This window comes from Hyla sarda, unplaced genomic scaffold (assembly GCF_029499605.1).
Source record: "Hyla sarda isolate aHylSar1 unplaced genomic scaffold, aHylSar1.hap1 scaffold_3154, whole genome shotgun sequence".
Taxonomy (NCBI): Eukaryota; Metazoa; Chordata; class Amphibia; order Anura; family Hylidae; genus Hyla; species Hyla sarda.
This window is the reverse complement of record NW_026609884.1, coordinates 1-22,887: the sequence shown is the minus strand read 5'-3', so window position 1 is coordinate 22,887 and position 22,887 is coordinate 1. Positions and strand designations below refer to the sequence as shown.

General features: G+C 46.1%; 8 non-coding genes and 1 pseudogene across 8 annotated transcripts; all 9 read right to left on the bottom strand.

The window, feature by feature from the left end:
• Positions 1–162: 162 nt before the first annotated feature.
• Positions 163–353, bottom strand: LOC130329092 (U2 spliceosomal RNA). Its single transcript, XR_008872906.1, has one exon. It is a non-coding gene; the product is annotated as a U2 spliceosomal RNA (small nuclear RNA).
• Positions 354–2,448: 2,095 nt separating this feature from the next.
• LOC130329091 (U2 spliceosomal RNA) lies at positions 2,449–2,639 on the bottom strand. Its single transcript, XR_008872905.1, has one exon. It is a non-coding gene; the product is annotated as a U2 spliceosomal RNA (small nuclear RNA).
• Positions 2,640–4,720: 2,081 nt separating this feature from the next.
• On the bottom strand, positions 4,721–4,911 carry LOC130329099 (U2 spliceosomal RNA). Its single transcript, XR_008872911.1, has one exon. It is a non-coding gene; the product is annotated as a U2 spliceosomal RNA (small nuclear RNA).
• A 2,089-nt stretch (positions 4,912–7,000) lies between these two features.
• On the bottom strand, positions 7,001–7,191 carry LOC130329098 (U2 spliceosomal RNA). Its single transcript, XR_008872910.1, has one exon. It is a non-coding gene; the product is annotated as a U2 spliceosomal RNA (small nuclear RNA).
• A 2,089-nt stretch (positions 7,192–9,280) lies between these two features.
• Positions 9,281–9,466, bottom strand: LOC130329093 (U2 spliceosomal RNA). Its single transcript, XR_008872907.1, has one exon. It is a non-coding gene; the product is annotated as a U2 spliceosomal RNA (small nuclear RNA).
• Positions 9,467–14,924: 5,458 nt separating this feature from the next.
• LOC130329094 (U2 spliceosomal RNA) lies at positions 14,925–15,073 on the bottom strand (annotated as a pseudogene).
• Positions 15,074–17,158: 2,085 nt separating this feature from the next.
• On the bottom strand, positions 17,159–17,349 carry LOC130329097 (U2 spliceosomal RNA). Its single transcript, XR_008872909.1, has one exon. It is a non-coding gene; the product is annotated as a U2 spliceosomal RNA (small nuclear RNA).
• A 2,089-nt stretch (positions 17,350–19,438) lies between these two features.
• Positions 19,439–19,629, bottom strand: LOC130329095 (U2 spliceosomal RNA). Its single transcript, XR_008872908.1, has one exon. It is a non-coding gene; the product is annotated as a U2 spliceosomal RNA (small nuclear RNA).
• A 2,085-nt stretch (positions 19,630–21,714) lies between these two features.
• LOC130329090 (U2 spliceosomal RNA) lies at positions 21,715–21,905 on the bottom strand. The gene has a single exon (XR_008872904.1). It is a non-coding gene; the product is annotated as a U2 spliceosomal RNA (small nuclear RNA).
• Positions 21,906–22,887: the final 982 nt, after the last annotated feature.

The following is a 22,887-nucleotide window of genomic DNA, read 5'->3' as shown; positions in this document are numbered from 1 at the left end:
CCAGACACAAGCAGAAGCAGCAGAAGCAGCAGCAGCACCACCTTTTGTTTTTTGGCTGCAGCAGCAGCAGCAGCAGCAGCAAGGCCCACAGGGCTGGCTAGCTGGCTAGCCAGCAAGCAGGTAGCAATGAAAGTAGGAATCTTTCTTTTTAACCCTGTAAGGGGGTGGTGCACTGTACCCGAAGATACTGCCATATCGGGTCAATGCATAGGGCGACGGAAGCAAGCTTCGAAATCGGCCCCCGTTCTCAAAAATCCATTTAATATATGGTCCCCAGATAGGGGACGTATCAGATATTAAACTGATAAGAACAGATACTACACTTGATCTTAGCCAAAAGGCCGAGAAGCGATAACCGTGAAAGGGGCGGGCCCAACAAGGTCCCCTTCATGGGCACTATCACTGCTTGCTGTCAGGGAGGCTGCCAGACAATTTTCCATGCACACTCTGGGCTGGGGGGCAGTCAACCACCAGTACACACAGCAGAACCTAAACCCATACCATTATTGCTAAGCAGCAAGACAGGGGCCCATTGCACTCCCACGGGGCCTTTTTAAATGCAATCCATAACCCGGATTTGCCAGGAACCCTTCTTACTCCTCCTACTTGCATGTGACACTGGGCTTAGGATCTGCATAGGAAACACACACACAAGCACACACCTACCTTTGTTGCCTGCAGATGCCTCCTTGGCTGTCCCCAAACGGTATCAAACCAACACCCACGGGAAGCTGTAAGCATAGAGGACATGCCTGCACCCCATTGGACTTACCTGTGTGGGTTAAATCCGGGTTATTTGACAACCTATGGCGGTGATGGTTCTGCTCAGGCAGAGCAGTGCTGATGCTCCTCATAAAGCTGTCGCTGCTGTGAAGGTTCTAGGTGACATCACAATCCCTATGGTTACATACACAACAAAGCTGGGTTGTTGTTGTTTACACTCTGCAAGGCCTGTGGAAGTGAGTGACATCATAGCACTGTAGTTCTGAGGGTTCTAGATGGATGCAACAATCTCCTGTTGCTTCTATGAAGGCCATAATAGACGACATCACCAAACAGCTCCATAGTCACATACACAGCAAAGGAGAGATGTTGTTTACACCTAGTGATGTCAGTGGTATTGAGTGACATCACAGCACAGTGCTAAGGCTCCTGGGCCTGGACACAGCAGTGGCTGCAATATCTCAACGGAGAATACGTTTATATATATGTGTGTGTGTGCGCGTATATATATATATATATATATATATATATATATATATATATATATATATATTTCTCCGCCGAAATCACTTTTAAACCCATTTCCACCTTTTTTTCCCTTCTCTTCCTCTTACTTTTTTTTCACGTTTTTTTACGTTTTTCTCCTTTTCGCCTCTTTTCTGGGCGTATTATTCTTCTTTTTCTTCTTTTTTTTCGTCTAATGCATACCCCATCAGTGCAGCAATGCTTATTCAATACCGCCAGCAGATGGAGACACTGGGGGATAATTTTCTAAGGATTTATACTGATTTTTCCTGTCTGAATTTGTCGCACAGAAAGTTGCAGGCCAAATATGTGTGACATTTCTGCGACTTTAGCTTCTAGAGCATTTTTACAACATTATACATAGGTGCTGAATACATAAAAAGCGACTGTTCAGCGACAGACAAGTCGCATCGGCTGAAAGTAGGCCAGAATGTCAGTCCATGTTGGAGCAGGTTTAGATACAGTCTAAAGCATAGATCTCAAAGTCTGTGCACAGAATTTAGCAAGGGCCTCGCACCTTCTGATGCATCAGGTAGGTGCACTATAGCATAGCCTAACCCTCTGTACTTTGGTCTATATTGATGCGGGACATAGACAGCCAGCTGATGACCAATCCATTAGTGCAATGGATGGCTGGAAGCATTTGTCTTTGCCTTTGCAATACCACAGAAGCAATGCATGGTCAATGTACAGCAATGACACACCTGTGTGAACAGCCAGGAGACCCCCCCATGTTATGTTACATAGTTACATAGTTAGTACGGTCGAAAAAAGACATATGTCCATCAAGTTCAACCAGGGAATTAAGGGGTAGGGGTGTGGCGCGATATTGGGGAAGGGATGAGATTTTATATTTCTTCATAAGCATTAATCTTATTTTGTCAATTAGGAACATTCAGCACCCACCCGCTATCAAGGCAGCTGCCTATCATGTCATGCCCTACCTGCACAGGTGTGCTGGCTACTCAAATGATCCAATTAAGGAGGCCATTTAGTCAGCAGCAGCAGAAGTCCTGTGCCTGGACGCTCCAACAGCGGCCAGACACAAGCAGAAGCAGCAGAAGCAGCAGCAGCACCACCTTTTGTTTTTTGGCTGCAGCAGCAGCAGCAGCAGCAGCAAGGCCCACAGGGCTGGCTAGCTGGCTAGCCAGCAAGCAGGTAGCAATGAAAGTAGGAATCTTTCTTTTTAACCCTGTAAGGGGGTGGTGCACTGTACCCGAAGATACTGCCATATCGGGTCAATGCATAGGGCGACGGAAGCAAGCTTCGAAATCGGCCCCCGTTCTCAAAAATCCATTTAATATATGGTCCCCAGATAGGGGACGTATCAGATATTAAACTGATAAGAACAGATACTACACTTGATCTTAGCCAAAAGGCCGAGAAGCGATAACCGTGAAAGGGGCGGGCCCAACAAGGTCCCCTTCATGGGCACTATCACTGCTTGCTGTCAGGGAGGCTGCCAGACAATTTTCCATGCACACTCTGGGCTGGGGGGCAGTCAACCACCAGTACACACAGCAGAACCTAAACCCATACCATTATTGCTAAGCAGCAAGACAGGGGCCCATTGCACTCCCACGGGGCCTTTTTAAATGCAATCCATAACCCGGATTTGCCAGGAACCCTTCTTACTCCTCCTACTTGCATGTGACACTGGGCTTAGGATCTGCATAGGAAACACACACACAAGCACACACCTACCTTTGTTGCCTGCAGATGCCTCCTTGGCTGTCCCCAAACGGTATCAAACCAACACCCACGGGAAGCTGTAAGCATAGAGGACATGCCTGCACCCCATTGGACTTACCTGTGTGGGTTAAATCCGGGTTATTTGACAACCTATGGCGGTGATGGTTCTGCTCAGGCAGAGCAGTGCTGATGCTCCTCATAAAGCTGTCGCTGCTGTGAAGGTTCTAGGTGACATCACAATCCCTATGGTTACATACACAACAAAGCTGGGTTGTTGTTGTTTACACTCTGCAAGGCCTGTGGAAGTGAGTGACATCATAGCACTGTAGTTCTGAGGGTTCTAGATGGATGCAACAATCTCCTGTTGCTTCTATGAAGGCCATAATAGACGACATCACCAAACAGCTCCATAGTCACATACACAGCAAAGGAGAGATGTTGTTTACACCTAGTGATGTCAGTGGTATTGAGTGACATCACAGCACAGTGCTAAGGCTCCTGGGCCTGGACACAGCAGCGGCTGCAATATCTCAACGGAGAATACGTTTATATATATGTGTGTGTGTGCGCGTATATATATATATATATATATATATATATATATATATTTCTCCGCCGAAATCACTTTTAAACCCATTTCCACCTTTTTTTCCCTTCTCTTCCTCTTACTTTTTTTTCACGTTTTTTTACGTTTTTCTCCTTTTCGCCTCTTTTCTGGGCGTATTATTCTTCTTTTTCTTCTTTTTTTTCGTCTAATGCATACCCCATCAGTGCAGCAATGCTTATTCAATACCGCCAGCAGATGGAGACACTGGGGGATAATTTTCTAAGGATTTATACTGATTTTTCCTGTCTGAATTTGTCGCACAGAAAGTTGCAGGCCAAATATGTGTGACATTTCTGCGACTTTAGCTTCTAGAGCATTTTTACAACATTATACATAGGTGCTGAATACATAAAAAGCGACTGTTCAGCGACAGACAAGTCGCATCGGCTGAAAGTAGGCCAGAATGTCAGTCCATGTTGGAGCAGGTTTAGATACAGTCTAAAGCATAGATCTCAAAGTCTGTGCACAGAATTTAGCAAGGGCCTCGCACCTTCTGATGCATCAGGTAGGTGCACTATAGCATAGCCTAACCCTCTGTACTTTGGTCTATATTGATGCGGGACATAGACAGCCAGCTGATGACCAATCCATTAGTGCAATGGATGGCTGGAAGCATTTGTCTTTGCCTTTGCAATACCACAGAAGCAATGCATGGTCAATGTACAGCAATGACACACCTGTGTGAACAGCCAGGAGACCCCCCCATGTTATGTTACATAGTTACATAGTTAGTACGGTCGAAAAAAGACATATGTCCATCAAGTTCAACCAGGGAATTAAGGGGTAGGGGTGTGGCGCGATATTGGGGAAGGGATGAGATTTTATATTTCTTCATAAGCATTAATCTTATTTTGTCAATTAGGAACATTCAGCACCCACCCGCTATCAAGGCAGCTGCCTATCATGTCATGCCCTACCTGCACAGGTGTGCTGGCTACTCAAATGATCCAATTAAGGAGGCCATTTAGTCAGCAGCAGCAGAAGTCCTGTGCCTGGACGCTCCAACAGCGGCCAGACACAAGCAGAAGCAGCAGAAGCAGCAGCAGCACCACCTTTTGTTTTTTGGCTGCAGCAGCAGCAGCAGCAGCAGCAAGGCCCACAGGGCTGGCTAGCTGGCTAGCCAGCAAGCAGGTAGCAATGAAAGTAGGAATCTTTCTTTTTAACCCTGTAAGGGGGTGGTGCACTGTACCCGAAGATACTGCCATATCGGGTCAATGCATAGGGCGACGGAAGCAAGCTTCGAAATCGGCCCCCGTTCTCAAAAATCCATTTAATATATGGTCCCCAGATAGGGGACGTATCAGATATTAAACTGATAAGAACAGATACTACACTTGATCTTAGCCAAAAGGCCGAGAAGCGATAACCGTGAAAGGGGCGGGCCCAACAAGGTCCCCTTCATGGGCACTATCACTGCTTGCTGTCAGGGAGGCTGCCAGACAATTTTCCATGCACACTCTGGGCTGGGGGGCAGTCAACCACCAGTACACACAGCAGAACCTAAACCCATACCATTATTGCTAAGCAGCAAGACAGGGGCCCATTGCACTCCCACGGGGCCTTTTTAAATGCAATCCATAACCCGGATTTGCCAGGAACCCTTCTTACTCCTCCTACTTGCATGTGACACTGGGCTTAGGATCTGCATAGGAAACACACACACAAGCACACACCTACCTTTGTTGCCTGCAGATGCCTCCTTGGCTGTCCCCAAACGGTATCAAACCAACACCCACGGGAAGCTGTAAGCATAGAGGACATGCCTGCACCCCATTGGACTTACCTGTGTGGGTTAAATCCGGGTTATTTGACAACCTATGGCGGTGATGGTTCTGCTCAGGCAGAGCAGTGCTGATGCTCCTCATAAAGCTGTCGCTGCTGTGAAGGTTCTAGGTGACATCACAATCCCTATGGTTACATACACAACAAAGCTGGGTTGTTGTTGTTTACACTCTGCAAGGCCTGTGGAAGTGAGTGACATCATAGCACTGTAGTTCTGAGGGTTCTAGATGGATGCAACAATCTCCTGTTGCTTCTATGAAGGCCATAATAGACGACATCACCAAACAGCTCCATAGTCACATACACAGCAAAGGAGAGATGTTGTTTACACCTAGTGATGTCAGTGGTATTGAGTGACATCACAGCACAGTGCTAAGGCTCCTGGGCCTGGACACAGCAGCGGCTGCAATATCTCAACGGAGAATACGTTTATATATATGTGTGTGTGTGCGCGTATATATATATATATATATATATATATATATATATATATATATATTTCTCCGCCGAAATCACTTTTAAACCCATTTCCACCTTTTTTTCCCTTCTCTTCCTCTTACTTTTTTTTCACGTTTTTTTACGTTTTTCTCCTTTTCGCCTCTTTTCTGGGCGTATTATTCTTCTTTTTCTTCTTTTTTTTCGTCTAATGCATACCCCATCAGTGCAGCAATGCTTATTCAATACCGCCAGCAGATGGAGACACTGGGGGATAATTTTCTAAGGATTTATACTGATTTTTCCTGTCTGAATTTGTCGCACAGAAAGTTGCAGGCCAAATATGTGTGACATTTCTGCGACTTTAGCTTCTAGAGCATTTTTACAACATTATACATAGGTGCTGAATACATAAAAAGCGACTGTTCAGCGACAGACAAGTCGCATCGGCTGAAAGTAGGCCAGAATGTCAGTCCATGTTGGAGCAGGTTTAGATACAGTCTAAAGCATAGATCTCAAAGTCTGTGCACAGAATTTAGCAAGGGCCTCGCACCTTCTGATGCATCAGGTAGGTGCACTATAGCATAGCCTAACCCTCTGTACTTTGGTCTATATTGATGCGGGACATAGACAGCCAGCTGATGACCAATCCATTAGTGCAATGGATGGCTGGAAGCATTTGTCTTTGCCTTTGCAATACCACAGAAGCAATGCATGGTCAATGTACAGCAATGACACACCTGTGTGAACAGCCAGGAGACCCCCCCATGTTATGTTACATAGTTACATAGTTAGTACGGTCGAAAAAAGACATATGTCCATCAAGTTCAACCAGGGAATTAAGGGGTAGGGGTGTGGCGCGATATTGGGGAAGGGATGAGATTTTATATTTCTTCATAAGCATTAATCTTATTTTGTCAATTAGGAACATTCAGCACCCACCCGCTATCAAGGCAGCTGCCTATCATGTCATGCCCTACCTGCACAGGTGTGCTGGCTACTCAAATGATCCAATTAAGGAGGCCATTTAGTCAGCAGCAGCAGAAGTCCTGTGCCTGGACGCTCCAACAGCGGCCAGACACAAGCAGAAGCAGCAGAAGCAGCAGCAGCACCACCTTTTGTTTTTTGGCTGCAGCAGCAGCAGCAGCAGCAGCAAGGCCCACAGGGCTGGCTAGCTGGCTAGCCAGCAAGCAGGTAGCAATGAAAGTAGGAATCTTTCTTTTTAACCCTGTAAGGGGGTGGTGCACTGTACCCGAAGATACTGCCATATCGGGTCAATGCATAGGGCGACGGAAGCAAGCTTCGAAATCGGCCCCCGTTCTCAAAAATCCATTTAATATATGGTCCCCAGATAGGGGACGTATCAGATATTAAACTGATAAGAACAGATACTACACTTGATCTTAGCCAAAAGGCCGAGAAGCGATAACCGTGAAAGGGGCGGGCCCAACAAGGTCCCCTTCATGGGCACTATCACTGCTTGCTGTCAGGGAGGCTGCCAGACAATTTTCCATGCACACTCTGGGCTGGGGGGCAGTCAACCACCAGTACACACAGCAGAACCTAAACCCATACCATTATTGCTAAGCAGCAAGACAGGGGCCCATTGCACTCCCACGGGGCCTTTTTAAATGCAATCCATAACCCGGATTTGCCAGGAACCCTTCTTACTCCTCCTACTTGCATGTGACACTGGGCTTAGGATCTGCATAGGAAACACACACACAAGCACACACCTACCTTTGTTGCCTGCAGATGCCTCCTTGGCTGTCCCCAAACGGTATCAAACCAACACCCACGGGAAGCTGTAAGCATAGAGGACATGCCTGCACCCCATTGGACTTACCTGTGTGGGTTAAATCCGGGTTATTTGACAACCTATGGCGGTGATGGTTCTGCTCAGGCAGAGCAGTGCTGATGCTCCTCATAAAGCTGTCGCTGCTGTGAAGGTTCTAGGTGACATCACAATCCCTATGGTTACATACACAACAAAGCTGGGTTGTTGTTGTTTACACTCTGCAAGGCCTGTGGAAGTGAGTGACATCATAGCACTGTAGTTCTGAGGGTTCTAGATGGATGCAACAATCTCCTGTTGCTTCTATGAAGGCCATAATAGACGACATCACCAAACAGCTCCATAGTCACATACACAGCAAAGGAGAGATGTTGTTTACACCTAGTGATGTCAGTGGTATTGAGTGACATCACAGCACAGTGCTAAGGCTCCTGGGCCTGGACACAGCAGCGGCTGCAATATCTCAACGGAGAATACGTTTATATATATGTGTGTGTGTGCGCGTATATATATATATATATATATATATATATATATATATATATATATTTCTCCGCCGAAATCACTTTTAAACCCATTTCCACCTTTTTTTCCCTTCTCTTCCTCTTACTTTTTTTTCACGTTTTTTTACGTTTTTCTCCTTTTCGCCTCTTTTCTGGGCGTATTATTCTTCTTTTTCTTCTTTTTTTTCGTCTAATGCATACCCCATCAGTGCAGCAATGCTTATTCAATACCGCCAGCAGATGGAGACAATGGGGGAAAATTTTCTAAGGATTTATACTGATTTTTCCTGTCTGAATTTGTCGCACAGAAAGTTGCAGGCCAAATATGTGTGACATTTCTGCGACTTTAGCTTCTAGAGCATTTTTACAACATTATACATAGGTGCTGAATACATAAAAAGCGACTGTTCAGCGACAGACAAGTCGCATCGGCTGAAAGTAGGCCAGAATGTCAGTCCATGTTGGAGCAGGTTTAGATACAGTCTAAAGCATAGATCTCAAAGTCTGTGCACAGAATTTAGCAAGGGCCTCGCACCTTCTGATGCATCAGGTAGGTGCACTATAGCATAGCCTAACCCTCTGTACTTTGGTCTATATTGATGCGGGACATAGACAGCCAGCTGATGACCAATCCATTAGTGCAATGGATGGCTGGAAGCATTTGTCTTTGCCTTTGCAATACCACAGAAGCAATGCATGGTCAATGTACAGCAATGACACACCTGTGTGAACAGCCAGGAGACCCCCCCATGTTATGTTACATAGTTACATAGTTAGTACGGTCGAAAAAAGACATATGTCCATCAAGTTCAACCAGGGAATTAAGGGGTAGGGGTGTGGCGCGATATTGGGGAAGGGATGAGATTTTATATTTCTTCATAAGCATTAATCTTATTTTGTCAATTAGGAACATTCAGCACCCACCCGCTATCAAGGCAGCTGCCTATCATGTCATGCCCTACCTGCACAGGTGTGCTGGCTACTCAAATGATCCAATTAAGGAGGCCATTTAGTCAGCAGCAGCAGAAGTCCTGTGCCTGGACGCTCCAACAGCGGCCAGACACAAGCAGAAGCAGCAGAAGCAGCAGCAGCACCACCTTTTGTTTTTTGGCTGCAGCAGCAGCAGCAGCAGCAGCAAGGCCCACAGGGCTGGCTAGCTGGCTAGCCAGCAAGCAGGTAGCAATGAAAGTAGGAATCTTTCTTTTTAACCCTGTAAGGGGGTGGTGCACTGTACCCGAAGATACTGCCATATCGGGTCAATGCATAGGGCGACGGAAGCAAGCTTCGAAATCGGCCCCCGTTCTCAAAAATCCATTTAATATATGGTCCCCAGATAGGGGACGTATCAGATATTAAACTGATAAGAACAGATAAGGTTTCAACAAAATTTTATTGAATAAATAAGAAACCATACAGAATTTAAAATGCAAAATAATAAAAGGTTCACAAAAGTTTTAAAATACAAATAATAAAACCAGTAATAAAAGGAGAAAAAATAGAAATGGCAGGATAAAACATTATACAAATGTCATAAAAACTGATTATATTGTTATTTCGTTCCATAGAGGCAGACACCACATGGATGCTGCCTCGCTGGCCCCCAACTGTTTCTTGTCTCTTAGGTAATAGATGTACATCTCACTCAGGGCCAGCTTTATACAGTTTTTAACATCAATAAAATCATGTTTAAAAAGTAAGATGTTCCTAACTTTCCAGATGGCATTTTTAAAACAATTAATAATCATCCAGCAGATCATCTGCTGTTTAAAATTGGGGCAGTTAAAAAGACCGTAAAAGACACATTCGTGATTAAAATCTTTTAGGCCGCAGGCCCACTTCAAAAGTGGGCCTACCTTCCTCCAAAGCTCCCGTGCAAAAGGGCAGTTCCAAAATATGTGCAGCACCGTTTCGTCCACTCCGCAGCCATCTCTCGGGCACTTGGCTCTCGCCACCAGTCCTCGCCTGTGCTGGAACTCACGAGTAGGGAGGCACTGGTGGACGATTGCCCAGGCAAGATCCCTGTGTACATTCGCCAGAAACTTCCCGTACACGTTCCGCCATACCTTTTTGGATCTTGCCTGTGTGAAATTGGACACTGCCAGGGTAACCTCACTCCGCCTGAGGACCTTTGATACCTTTCTCTGGTCCCCCAGTATGTCAGGCTCCAAATCTTGGAGACCTAGGAGCCTGACTGTCTTTTCCAACACCACATAATGTTTTGGGGGACACAGAAGCACCGGAGCGTTCAGAGGGATGCGCAACCATCTTTTAAAAACCATGCCCGCAGCGTACCTTAAAAAGCAGCTAAAAATGCCATCGGATTTAATCATTTTAAAACAGAAACAGAAATACTTTATGTAAAAGAAAGTAAAAAGGTTAGGAACATCTTTCCCGCCATTATCTTTACTTTTGTACATAAAATCACGCTTTAATTTCTCCATTTTTGAACCCCATAAAAAAGTAAAAACAATTCTAGTTACTTTTTTAATGTATAAAATAGATGGAGGAAATACCATGGCAATGTATAGCATAATAGGGAGTAAAACCATCTTTATTATTAAAATCTTCCCCTCCATGGTAAGGTTTCTAAGATTCCACATTAAAATCTTCTTCTCCATCTTAGCTATAGCTGAATCCCAGTTAGGGCTCCCATCATTGACCTGGTTAAAAACAATACCTAAAACTTTAATTTGATCCTGTTGCATTGTGACTCCTGGGGTGATGGATGAATCCCAGGAGCCAATATAAAAACAGTCACATTTATCTGTGTTTAGCTTAAAACCAGAGACCTCGCAGAAATAGCTGGTGTTCCTCAATGCCCCCCTCATGGATGGAGAGTCCGGGCACAGTATGGTGACATCATCCATGTACCCCAACACCTTTAGATGGGTCCCTCCTCCACCAGGTATCGGTACGCCTCTTACTACCCGGTCTTTTCTGAGGAGGGCCATCAGTGGTTCGATTGCGCAAATAAAAAGGAGTGGGGACAGGGGGCAGCCCTGTTTGACACCTGATAAAAGAGGAACACCGCTGGTTAAAAAGCCATTAACAGAGACTTGACTAAAACAGGATCGGTATAAAAGCATGATTCGGCTTAAAATCGTTTCAGGCACTGCCATCTTTTTAAGAACTAAAAACAGGTATTCATGGGAGACCCTATCAAAGGCTTTTTCAAAGTCTAAGGATAAAATTGCTACAGTTTGATTTCTATCCTTAAAATACCATAAAACATCTCTTAAAATATTTAGGGATTCAGCTATAGACCTTCCAGGTACCCCACAAACCTGATTTGGGTGAATTAATTTATGAATAAAAGGTTTAAAACGGACAGCTAATAACTTGGCTAAAACTTTATAATCGACATTTAAAAGTGTGATGGGGCGCCAATTTTTTAGCATATCCTTTTCACCCTTTTTAAAAAGTAATGATACAATCCCCCTCCTCCAGGAAGGGGGAAGTTCATTAACAATAAAAGTTTCTTTATACAATAAAACCATATCATCCTTTAAAATATCCCAAAAAGCTAAATAAAATTCGATGGGTAAACCATCTTCCCCAGGGGCCTTCCCACTAGAAAAACTTTTAAAAACAAATAAAAGTTCATCTAAGTTAAGATCACGGGATAAAACCTCCTGGTCTAAAACATCTAGCTTAAAATCAAGGGAATTAAGAACATGTTCTAAAAAGGATGGATTAAGATCTTTCTTATTAAAAAGAAGCTGGTAGAAGTTAAAAACTGCATCTAACATGCCTTTTGGAGTGGATTCACCCTCAAGGTTTTGGATGATATCCCTCCTATTCATCACTTTTTTAAAAAAGAAACGGGAACATTTCTCGCCCTCCTCCAGGTGCTGCACATGCGAGTTAAAAATGATTTGTTTCCCTTTCTTTTCTATGGCATGTTTTATTTCAGTTTTAAGGTTTAAAATATCATTTTCTACATCCATACCAGCTTCTTTCAATTTAAAAAGTACATTTAAACGCATGTTAAGAACATAAAACCACTGTTTTTCCATTTTTGCCTTCTTCTTACCTGCTTTGATAAAAAAAAATCTGATTTTAGATTTGGTGCCCTCCCACCAGTGCAGCATAGGCTCGTGGGGTTTTCTTTGTGATTGCCAGCACTGGTAGGTCCGCACAAACTCCTCTTTTATCTCAGGGTCCTCTAGGAGTGTGGTGTTTAATCTCCAGAGGCCCCTTTTTGCTTTTTGCTCCCCCTCTAGCTCCAGGCCCACCAAGAGGAGCTTATGATCAGAGAAGATATTCTGCTCGAGCGTGCATTTCAGGGGTTTAAAAGCTCTAGAGGAAAAAATAAAATCGATTCTGGAGCTCACTCTTCCATTGGACCATGTGGCGCCCGGGTCCTCCGGCAAGAGATCCTTCCAGCAATCTTTCAAATTAAAATCATCAATAAAATTTTTAAGCAGGTAAGAAGTGCGGTCTTTACGATTAATATCCCCACCCTGCCGGTGTTCCCCATCACGTATGCAGTTAAAATCACCTCCCACCAGCAGGGGGGAAGACCCAACACAAAACAGTGGTAAAATTTCAAATAGTTCTGCCCGCTCCTGTTTATCAGGAGGGGCATACACATTTAAAACACGAATTAAAAGTCCATTAAAATATAGATGAATTAAAAGAGCTCTGCCAGGCACAATCTCAGTTACTGTATGAATAGAAAAGGACTGGCCTCGGCAGAGCAGCCCAACACCCACAGAACGACAGTCATTTGCACCGGACCATATGGATGGGCCCAGCTTCCAGTCTTCTTTTAAGTCTTTATAGTCCATTTTACTAGGGATTCCACATTCTTGTAGCAGGCAAAGGTCAAAGTCACATGTCTCTAGATAAGAAAATAAAGCAGCCCTGCGATCAGGGCTCTTTAAGGACCTCACATTGAGTGAGGCAATTTTTACAGGGATAGGCATAGTTTATGGAGAGTCCGTGCTTGGAGAATCAAAGTCAATAATAAGCTGCGTACCGTCATCCCCCGCCTGCGGGGTCATCAGCTCCTTGATGTTCTGAGGGTCGGAGCTTGAGATCGATGATGCCCCGACCCTGAGCTCGCTCTCGTCCGAACTACGGCACGCCGCTTTCCTTTGAATGTCTTCCTCTTCTTCTTCTCTTTGTCTTTTAAATGTCACACTGCTGTCCATATCCTCTGTGTTGCTCTCACTCGATGTAATCTCTGGCCCCCGGCTGATGGATCTGCGTCTTCTTTCATCATTTGACGACTGGAACTGCTGCACAGGGGCCTGTGAGGCCTCTTTTCCGGAACCTTTGCCGCTACCTTGGGAAGTTTTCATCGCTTGTTCCCCAGCAAGCGTTGCTGAGGACTGTTGCTCCAACTTCCCCATCGATCGACGATGGCCAGTTTTACCCACCGGGTCCACTGCTGGCGGGGCAGCAAACCCTGGTTTGGCGCCACTTGTCTTCTTGGCCCTGTCCTGTATAGGCGGAGTAACAGGACCGGGCTCAGACCTGGCCACCTGGCTCCCCTTCCGGCGGGCTTTCACCGGGGCCTCTTCGTCCGGAGCAGGGCGACCCTGGGCCAAGCCAGTACCTGGCTTATGCTGTAATTTTGGGTCCACCTTTGCCCCCACCGAGGCCCGTCGGCTGCCACCCGCCACAGGTGAGCCCCCTTCAGAAGTTTCGGCGGGCTCTTGAGCCAGGTAGGAAGTCGATCGACGTCTTTCAATTTCCCGGGCAGTAAACTCGATCACCCGCCCGGGCTTCGTGGAATCCCCATGGCCTCCCCCTAGCACTACCACCGGTGGGCCCCCCGATGGAGCACCAGAGGTCTTGGGCCTGGACCCATCAGTACCTGCCATCTGGGGTTTGGGCATCTTAAAAAAGGACGTCTTTTGTCCTGTCCCCTCTTTGGGTGGGCCCAGCCTTGACCCACCCATCGTAGTTTTTGCTTTATGGGGACAGGAATTAAAATCGTGATTTTCCTCTCCGCAGAGGTTGCACCTTATCGAATGGCTACATCTTGAGGCTATGTGACCTTCTTGGCCACACCTATTGCAGCGAATCACACGCTCCGCGCCGCAGGTCTCCTGGGTGTGGCCAAACCTCAAGCAATTTCGGCAATACATAGGCATTTGAGGATAGAACAGGAAGCCCCGAACTCTCCCGATGGCAAAATTTGGGGGCGGATGGCAAAGACCCCCAATACCACCGGGATCCTTACGGAGCTTGACCCAGAACTTCCTCTTGCCGTTCCAGAACCGCACGGAGTTCAAGATTTTGTTTGCGAACCGCACCTCTTCGCAGTATCGCCGAAGAAAAGTGGCTATATCCTCCGTGGTCACATGAGGGCTGTGCATAGCCACCACCAACGGTATATGTTCCTCACCATAGAGGAACTGGAACGAAAGACCGTCGAGTCGATCGTCCCTCTGGTCCGCACCAGACAAGGTTGCATAGATGTTATCGCAACACGCCGTGGCCGTGAAGGTGACGGTATACAGGCCACGGCTTTCCTGGTCATTTAGACACAGGATGTCCTCCCTATTGAGGCGGAAGTAGTCAAGAAGAATCACCTCCGCAATGAAGCGGAGGTTCTTCAACTGACGATGGCTCTCCGACACCTCTATGCGGATGGTATTTCGCATCGACATTTCCCCAGAGGGGAAAGCCCAGGAGAACGGCATCTTCCACACCCAGGGACTACGCCCCTTCCCCAATAGCAGCAGGGGCTCGGAATCCCGCTATAAAAGCGGAACCCTTACCCAAGGCAGAGGTCGGGGGTACCCTAGGTGCTTCCGAAGCTACAGGTAACGCTCAACGTACCGAAAATGCCTTCTGAGACACAAGGTCCCAGAGACAGGGGGATCGCAACCCGTTGTCTGTGGACTAAGCCCGCTCCCCAATAGCAGCAAGGGGGTGAAGTCGCTCCGTAAGGAGAGACAATCCCCCAAGGCCGAGAAGCGGGGTACCACAGACACCTTCCGACCAGACCAAATGCAGATACTACACTTGATCTTAGCCAAAAGGCCGAGAAGCGATAACCGTGAAAGGGGCGGGCCCAACAAGGTCCCCTTCATGGGCACTATCACTGCTTGCTGTCAGGGAGGCTGCCAGACAATTTTCCATGCACACTCTGGGCTGGGGGGCAGTCAACCACCAGTACACACAGCAGAACCTAAACCCATACCATTATTGCTAAGCAGCAAGACAGGGGCCCATTGCACTCCCACGGGGCCTTTTTAAATGCAATCCATAACCCGGATTTGCCAGGAACCCTTCTTACTCCTCCTACTTGCATGTGACACTGGGCTTAGGATCTGCATAGGAAACACACACACAAGCACACACCTACCTTTGTTGCCTGCAGATGCCTCCTTGGCTGTCCCCAAACGGTATCAAACCAACACCCACGGGAAGCTGTAAGCATAGAGGACATGCCTGCACCCCATTGGACTTACCTGTGTGGGTTAAATCCGGGTTATTTGACAACCTATGGCGGTGATGGTTCTGCTCAGGCAGAGCAGTGCTGATGCTCCTCATAAAGCTGTCGCTGCTGTGAAGGTTCTAGGTGACATCACAATCCCTATGGTTACATACACAACAAAGCTGGGTTGTTGTTGTTTACACTCTGCAAGGCCTGTGGAAGTGAGTGACATCATAGCACTGTAGTTCTGAGGGTTCTAGATGGATGCAACAATCTCCTGTTGCTTCTATGAAGGCCATAATAGACGACATCACCAAACAGCTCCATAGTCACATACACAGCAAAGGAGAGATGTTGTTTACACCTAGTGATGTCAGTGGTATTGAGTGACATCACAGCACAGTGCTAAGGCTCCTGGGCCTGGACACAGCAGCGGCTGCAATATCTCAACGGAGAATACGTTTATATATATGTGTGTGTGTGCGCGTATATATATATATATATATATATATATATATATATATATATTTCTCCGCCGAAATCACTTTTAAACCCATTTCCACCTTTTTTTCCCTTCTCTTCCTCTTACTTTTTTTTCACGTTTTTTTACGTTTTTCTCCTTTTCGCCTCTTTTCTGGGCGTATTATTCTTCTTTTTCTTCTTTTTTTTCGTCTAATGCATACCCCATCAGTGCAGCAATGCTTATTCAATACCGCCAGCAGATGGAGACACTGGGGGATAATTTTCTAAGGATTTATACTGATTTTTCCTGTCTGAATTTGTCGCACAGAAAGTTGCAGGCCAAATATGTGTGACATTTCTGCGACTTTAGCTTCTAGAGCATTTTTACAACATTATACATAGGTGCTGAATACATAAAAAGCGACTGTTCAGCGACAGACAAGTCGCATCGGCTGAAAGTAGGCCAGAATGTCAGTCCATGTTGGAGCAGGTTTAGATACAGTCTAAAGCATAGATCTCAAAGTCTGTGCACAGAATTTAGCAAGGGCCTCGCACCTTCTGATGCATCAGGTAGGTGCACTATAGCATAGCCTAACCCTCTGTACTTTGGTCTATATTGATGCGGGACATAGACAGCCAGCTGATGACCAATCCATTAGTGCAATGGATGGCTGGAAGCATTTGTCTTTGCCTTTGCAATACCACAGAAGCAATGCATGGTCAATGTACAGCAATGACACACCTGTGTGAACAGCCAGGAGACCCCCCCATGTTATGTTACATAGTTACATAGTTAGTACGGTCGAAAAAAGACATATGTCCATCAAGTTCAACCAGGGAATTAAGGGGTAGGGGTGTGGCGCGATATTGGGGAAGGGATGAGATTTTATATTTCTTCATAAGCATTAATCTTATTTTGTCAATTAGGAACATTCAGCACCCACCCGCTATCAAGGCAGCTGCCTATCATGTCATGCCCTACCTGCACAGGTGTGCTGGCTACTCAAATGATCCAATTAAGGAGGCCATTTAGTCAGCAGCAGCAGAAGTCCTGTGCCTGGACGCTCCAACAGCGGCCAGACACAAGCAGAAGCAGCAGAAGCAGCAGCAGCACCACCTTTTGTTTTTTGGCTGCAGCAGCAGCAGCAGCAGCAGCAAGGCCCACAGGGCTGGCTAGCTGGCTAGCCAGCAAGCAGGTAGCAATGAAAGTAGGAATCTTTCTTTTTAACCCTGTAAGGGGGTGGTGCACTGTACCCGAAGATACTGCCATATCGGGTCAATGCATAGGGCGACGGAAGCAAGCTTCGAAATCGGCCCCCGTTCTCAAAAATCCATTTAATATATGGTCCCCAGATAGGGGACGTATCAGATATTAAACTGATAAGAACAGATACTACACTTGATCTTAGCCAAAAGGCCGAGAAGCGATAACCGTGAAAGGGGCGGGCCCAACAAGGTCCCCTTCATGGGCACTATCACTGCTTGCTGTCAGGGAGGCTGCCAGACAATTTTCCATGCACACTCTGGGCTGGGGGGCAGTCAACCACCAGTACACACAGCAGAACCTAAACCCATACCATTATTGCTAAGCAGCAAGACAGGGGCCCATTGCACTCCCACGGGGCCTTTTTAAATGCAATCCATAACCCGGATTTGCCAGGAACCCTTCTTACTCCTCCTACTTGCATGTGACACTGGGCTTAGGATCTGCATAGGAAACACACACACAAGCACACACCTACCTTTGTTGCCTGCAGATGCCTCCTTGGCTGTCCCCAAACGGTATCAAACCAACACCCACGGGAAGCTGTAAGCATAGAGGACATGCCTGCACCCCATTGGACTTACCTGTGTGGGTTAAATCCGGGTTATTTGACAACCTATGGCGGTGATGGTTCTGCTCAGGCAGAGCAGTGCTGATGCTCCTCATAAAGCTGTCGCTGCTGTGAAGGTTCTAGGTGACATCACAATCCCTATGGTTACATACACAACAAAGCTGGGTTGTTGTTGTTTACACTCTGCAAGGCCTGTGGAAGTGAGTGACATCATAGCACTGTAGTTCTGAGGGTTCTAGATGGATGCAACAATCTCCTGTTGCTTCTATGAAGGCCATAATAGACGACATCACCAAACAGCTCCATAGTCACATACACAGCAAAGGAGAGATGTTGTTTACACCTAGTGATGTCAGTGGTATTGAGTGACATCACAGCACAGTGCTAAGGCTCCTGGGCCTGGACACAGCAGTGGCTGCAATATCTCAACGGAGAATACGTTTATATATATGTGTGTGTGTGCGCGTATATATATATATATATATATATATATATATATATATATATATATTTCTCCGCCGAAATCACTTTTAAACCCATTTCCACCTTTTTTTCCCTTCTCTTCCTCTTACTTTTTTTTCACGTTTTTTTACGTTTTTCTCCTTTTCGCCTCTTTTCTGGGCGTATTATTCTTCTTTTTCTTCTTTTTTTTCGTCTAATGCATACCCCATCAGTGCAGCAATGCTTATTCAATACCGCCAGCAGATGGAGACACTGGGGGATAATTTTCTAAGGATTTATACTGATTTTTCCTGTCTGAATTTGTCGCACAGAAAGTTGCAGGCCAAATATGTGTGACATTTCTGCGACTTTAGCTTCTAGAGCATTTTTACAACATTATACATAGGTGCTGAATACATAAAAAGCGACTGTTCAGCGACAGACAAGTCGCATCGGCTGAAAGTAGGCCAGAATGTCAGTCCATGTTGGAGCAGGTTTAGATACAGTCTAAAGCATAGATCTCAAAGTCTGTGCACAGAATTTAGCAAGGGCCTCGCACCTTCTGATGCATCAGGTAGGTGCACTATAGCATAGCCTAACCCTCTGTACTTTGGTCTATATTGATGCGGGACATAGACAGCCAGCTGATGACCAATCCATTAGTGCAATGGATGGCTGGAAGCATTTGTCTTTGCCTTTGCAATACCACAGAAGCAATGCATGGTCAATGTACAGCAATGACACACCTGTGTGAACAGCCAGGAGACCCCCCCATGTTATGTTACATAGTTACATAGTTAGTACGGTCGAAAAAAGACATATGTCCATCAAGTTCAACCAGGGAATTAAGGGGTAGGGGTGTGGCGCGATATTGGGGAAGGGATGAGATTTTATATTTCTTCATAAGCATTAATCTTATTTTGTCAATTAGGAACATTCAGCACCCACCCGCTATCAAGGCAGCTGCCTATCATGTCATGCCCTACCTGCACAGGTGTGCTGGCTACTCAAATGATCCAATTAAGGAGGCCATTTAGTCAGCAGCAGCAGAAGTCCTGTGCCTGGACGCTCCAACAGCGGCCAGACACAAGCAGAAGCAGCAGAAGCAGCAGCAGCACCACCTTTTGTTTTTTGGCTGCAGCAGCAGCAGCAGCAGCAGCAAGGCCCACAGGGCTGGCTAGCTGGCTAGCCAGCAAGCAGGTAGCAATGAAAGTAGGAATCTTTCTTTTTAACCCTGTAAGGGGGTGGTGCACTGTACCCGAAGATACTGCCATATCGGGTCAATGCATAGGGCGACGGAAGCAAGCTTCGAAATCGGCCCCCGTTCTCAAAAATCCATTTAATATATGGTCCCCAGATAGGGGACGTATCAGATATTAAACTGATAAGAACAGATACTACACTTGATCTTAGCCAAAAGGCCGAGAAGCGATAACCGTGAAAGGGGCGGGCCCAACAAGGTCCCCTTCATGGGCACTATCACTGCTTGCTGTCAGGGAGGCTGCCAGACAATTTTCCATGCACACTCTGGGCTGGGGGGCAGTCAACCACCAGTACACACAGCAGAACCTAAACCCATACCATTATTGCTAAGCAGCAAGACAGGGGCCCATTGCACTCCCACGGGGCCTTTTTAAATGCAATCCATAACCCGGATTTGCCAGGAACCCTTCTTACTCCTCCTACTTGCATGTGACACTGGGCTTAGGATCTGCATAGGAAACACACACACAAGCACACACCTACCTTTGTTGCCTGCAGATGCCTCCTTGGCTGTCCCCAAACGGTATCAAACCAACACCCACGGGAAGCTGTAAGCATAGAGGACATGCCTGCACCCCATTGGACTTACCTGTGTGGGTTAAATCCGGGTTATTTGACAACCTATGGCGGTGATGGTTCTGCTCAGGCAGAGCAGTGCTGATGCTCCTCATAAAGCTGTCGCTGCTGTGAAGGTTCTAGGTGACATCACAATCCCTATGGTTACATACACAACAAAGCTGGGTTGTTGTTGTTTACACTCTGCAAGGCCTGTGGAAGTGAGTGACATCATAGCACTGTAGTTCTGAGGGTTCTAGATGGATGCAACAATCTCCTGTTGCTTCTATGAAGGCCATAATAGACGACATCACCAAACAGCTCCATAGTCACATACACAGCAAAGGAGAGATGTTGTTTACACCTAGTGATGTCAGTGGTATTGAGTGACATCACAGCACAGTGCTAAGGCTCCTGGGCCTGGACACAGCAGCGGCTGCAATATCTCAACGGAGAATACGTTTATATATATGTGTGTGTGTGCGCGTATATATATATATATATATATATATATATATATATATATATTTCTCCGCCGAAATCACTTTTAAACCCATTTCCACCTTTTTTTCCCTTCTCTTCCTCTTACTTTTTTTTCACGTTTTTTTACGTTTTTCTCCTTTTCGCCTCTTTTCTGGGCGTATTATTCTTCTTTTTCTTCTTTTTTTTCGTCTAATGCATACCCCATCAGTGCAGCAATGCTTATTCAATACCGCCAGCAGATGGAGACACTGGGGGATAATTTTCTAAGGATTTATACTGATTTTTCCTGTCTGAATTTGTCGCACAGAAAGTTGCAGGCCAAATATGTGTGACATTTCTGCGACTTTAGCTTCTAGAGCATTTTTACAACATTATACATAGGTGCTGAATACATAAAAAGCGACTGTTCAGCGACAGACAAGTCGCATCGGCTGAAAGTAGGCCAGAATGTCAGTCCATGTTGGAGCAGGTTTAGATACAGTCTAAAGCATAGATCTCAAAGTCTGTGCACAGAATTTAGCAAGGGCCTCGCACCTTCTGATGCATCAGGTAGGTGCACTATAGCATAGCCTAACCCTCTGTACTTTGGTCTATATTGATGCGGGACATAGACAGCCAGCTGATGACCAATCCATTAGTGCAATGGATGGCTGGAAGCATTTGTCTTTGCCTTTGCAATACCACAGAAGCAATGCATGGTCAATGTACAGCAATGACACACCTGTGTGAACAGCCAGGAGACCCCCCCATGTTATGTTACATAGTTACATAGTTAGTACGGTCGAAAAAAGACATATGTCCATCAAGTTCAACCAGGGAATTAAGGGGTAGGGGTGTGGCGCGATATTGGGGAAGGGATGAGATTTTATATTTCTTCATAAGCATTAATCTTATTTTGTCAATTAGGAACATTCAGCACCCACCCGCTATCAAGGCAGCTGCCTATCATGTCATGCCCTACCTGCACAGGTGTGCTGGCTACTCAAATGATCCAATTAAGGAGGCCATTTAGTCAGCAGCAGCAGAAGTCCTGTGCCTGGACGCTCCAACAGCGGCCAGACACAAGCAGAAGCAGCAGAAGCAGCAGCAGCACCACCTTTTGTTTTTTGGCTGCAGCAGCAGCAGCAGCAGCAGCAAGGCCCACAGGGCTGGCTAGCTGGCTAGCCAGCAAGCAGGTAGCAATGAAAGTAGGAATCTTTCTTTTTAACCCTGTAAGGGGGTGGTGCACTGTACCCGAAGATACTGCCATATCGGGTCAATGCATAGGGCGACGGAAGCAAGCTTCGAAATCGGCCCCCGTTCTCAAAAATCCATTTAATATATGGTCCCCAGATAGGGGACGTATCAGATATTAAACTGATAAGAACAGATACTACACTTGATCTTAGCCAAAAGGCCGAGAAGCGATAACCGTGAAAGGGGCGGGCCCAACAAGGTCCCCTTCATGGGCACTATCACTGCTTGCTGTCAGGGAGGCTGCCAGACAATTTTCCATGCACACTCTGGGCTGGGGGGCAGTCAACCACCAGTACACACAGCAGAACCTAAACCCATACCATTATTGCTAAGCAGCAAGACAGGGGCCCATTGCACTCCCACGGGGCCTTTTTAAATGCAATCCATAACCCGGATTTGCCAGGAACCCTTCTTACTCCTCCTACTTGCATGTGACACTGGGCTTAGGATCTGCATAGGAAACACACACACAAGCACACACCTACCTTTGTTGCCTGCAGATGCCTCCTTGGCTGTCCCCAAACGGTATCAAACCAACACCCACGGGAAGCTGTAAGCATAGAGGACATGCCTGCACCCCATTGGACTTACCTGTGTGGGTTAAATCCGGGTTATTTGACAACCTATGGCGGTGATGGTTCTGCTCAGGCAGAGCAGTGCTGATGCTCCTCATAAAGCTGTCGCTGCTGTGAAGGTTCTAGGTGACATCACAATCCCTATGGTTACATACACAACAAAGCTGGGTTGTTGTTGTTTACACTCTGCAAGGCCTGTGGAAGTGAGTGACATCATAGCACTGTAGTTCTGAGGGTTCTAGATGGATGCAACAATCTCCTGTTGCTTCTATGAAGGCCATAATAGACGACATCACCAAACAGCTCCATAGTCACATACACAGCAAAGGAGAGATGTTGTTTACACCTAGTGATGTCAGTGGTATTGAGTGACATCACAGCACAGTGCTAAGGCTCCTGGGCCTGGACACAGCAGCGGCTGCAATATCTCAACGGAGAATACGTTTATATATATGTGTGTGTGTGCGCGTATATATATATATATATATATATATATATATATATATATATATTTCTCCGCCGAAATCACTTTTAAACCCATTTCCACCTTTTTTTCCCTTCTCTTCCTCTTACTTTTTT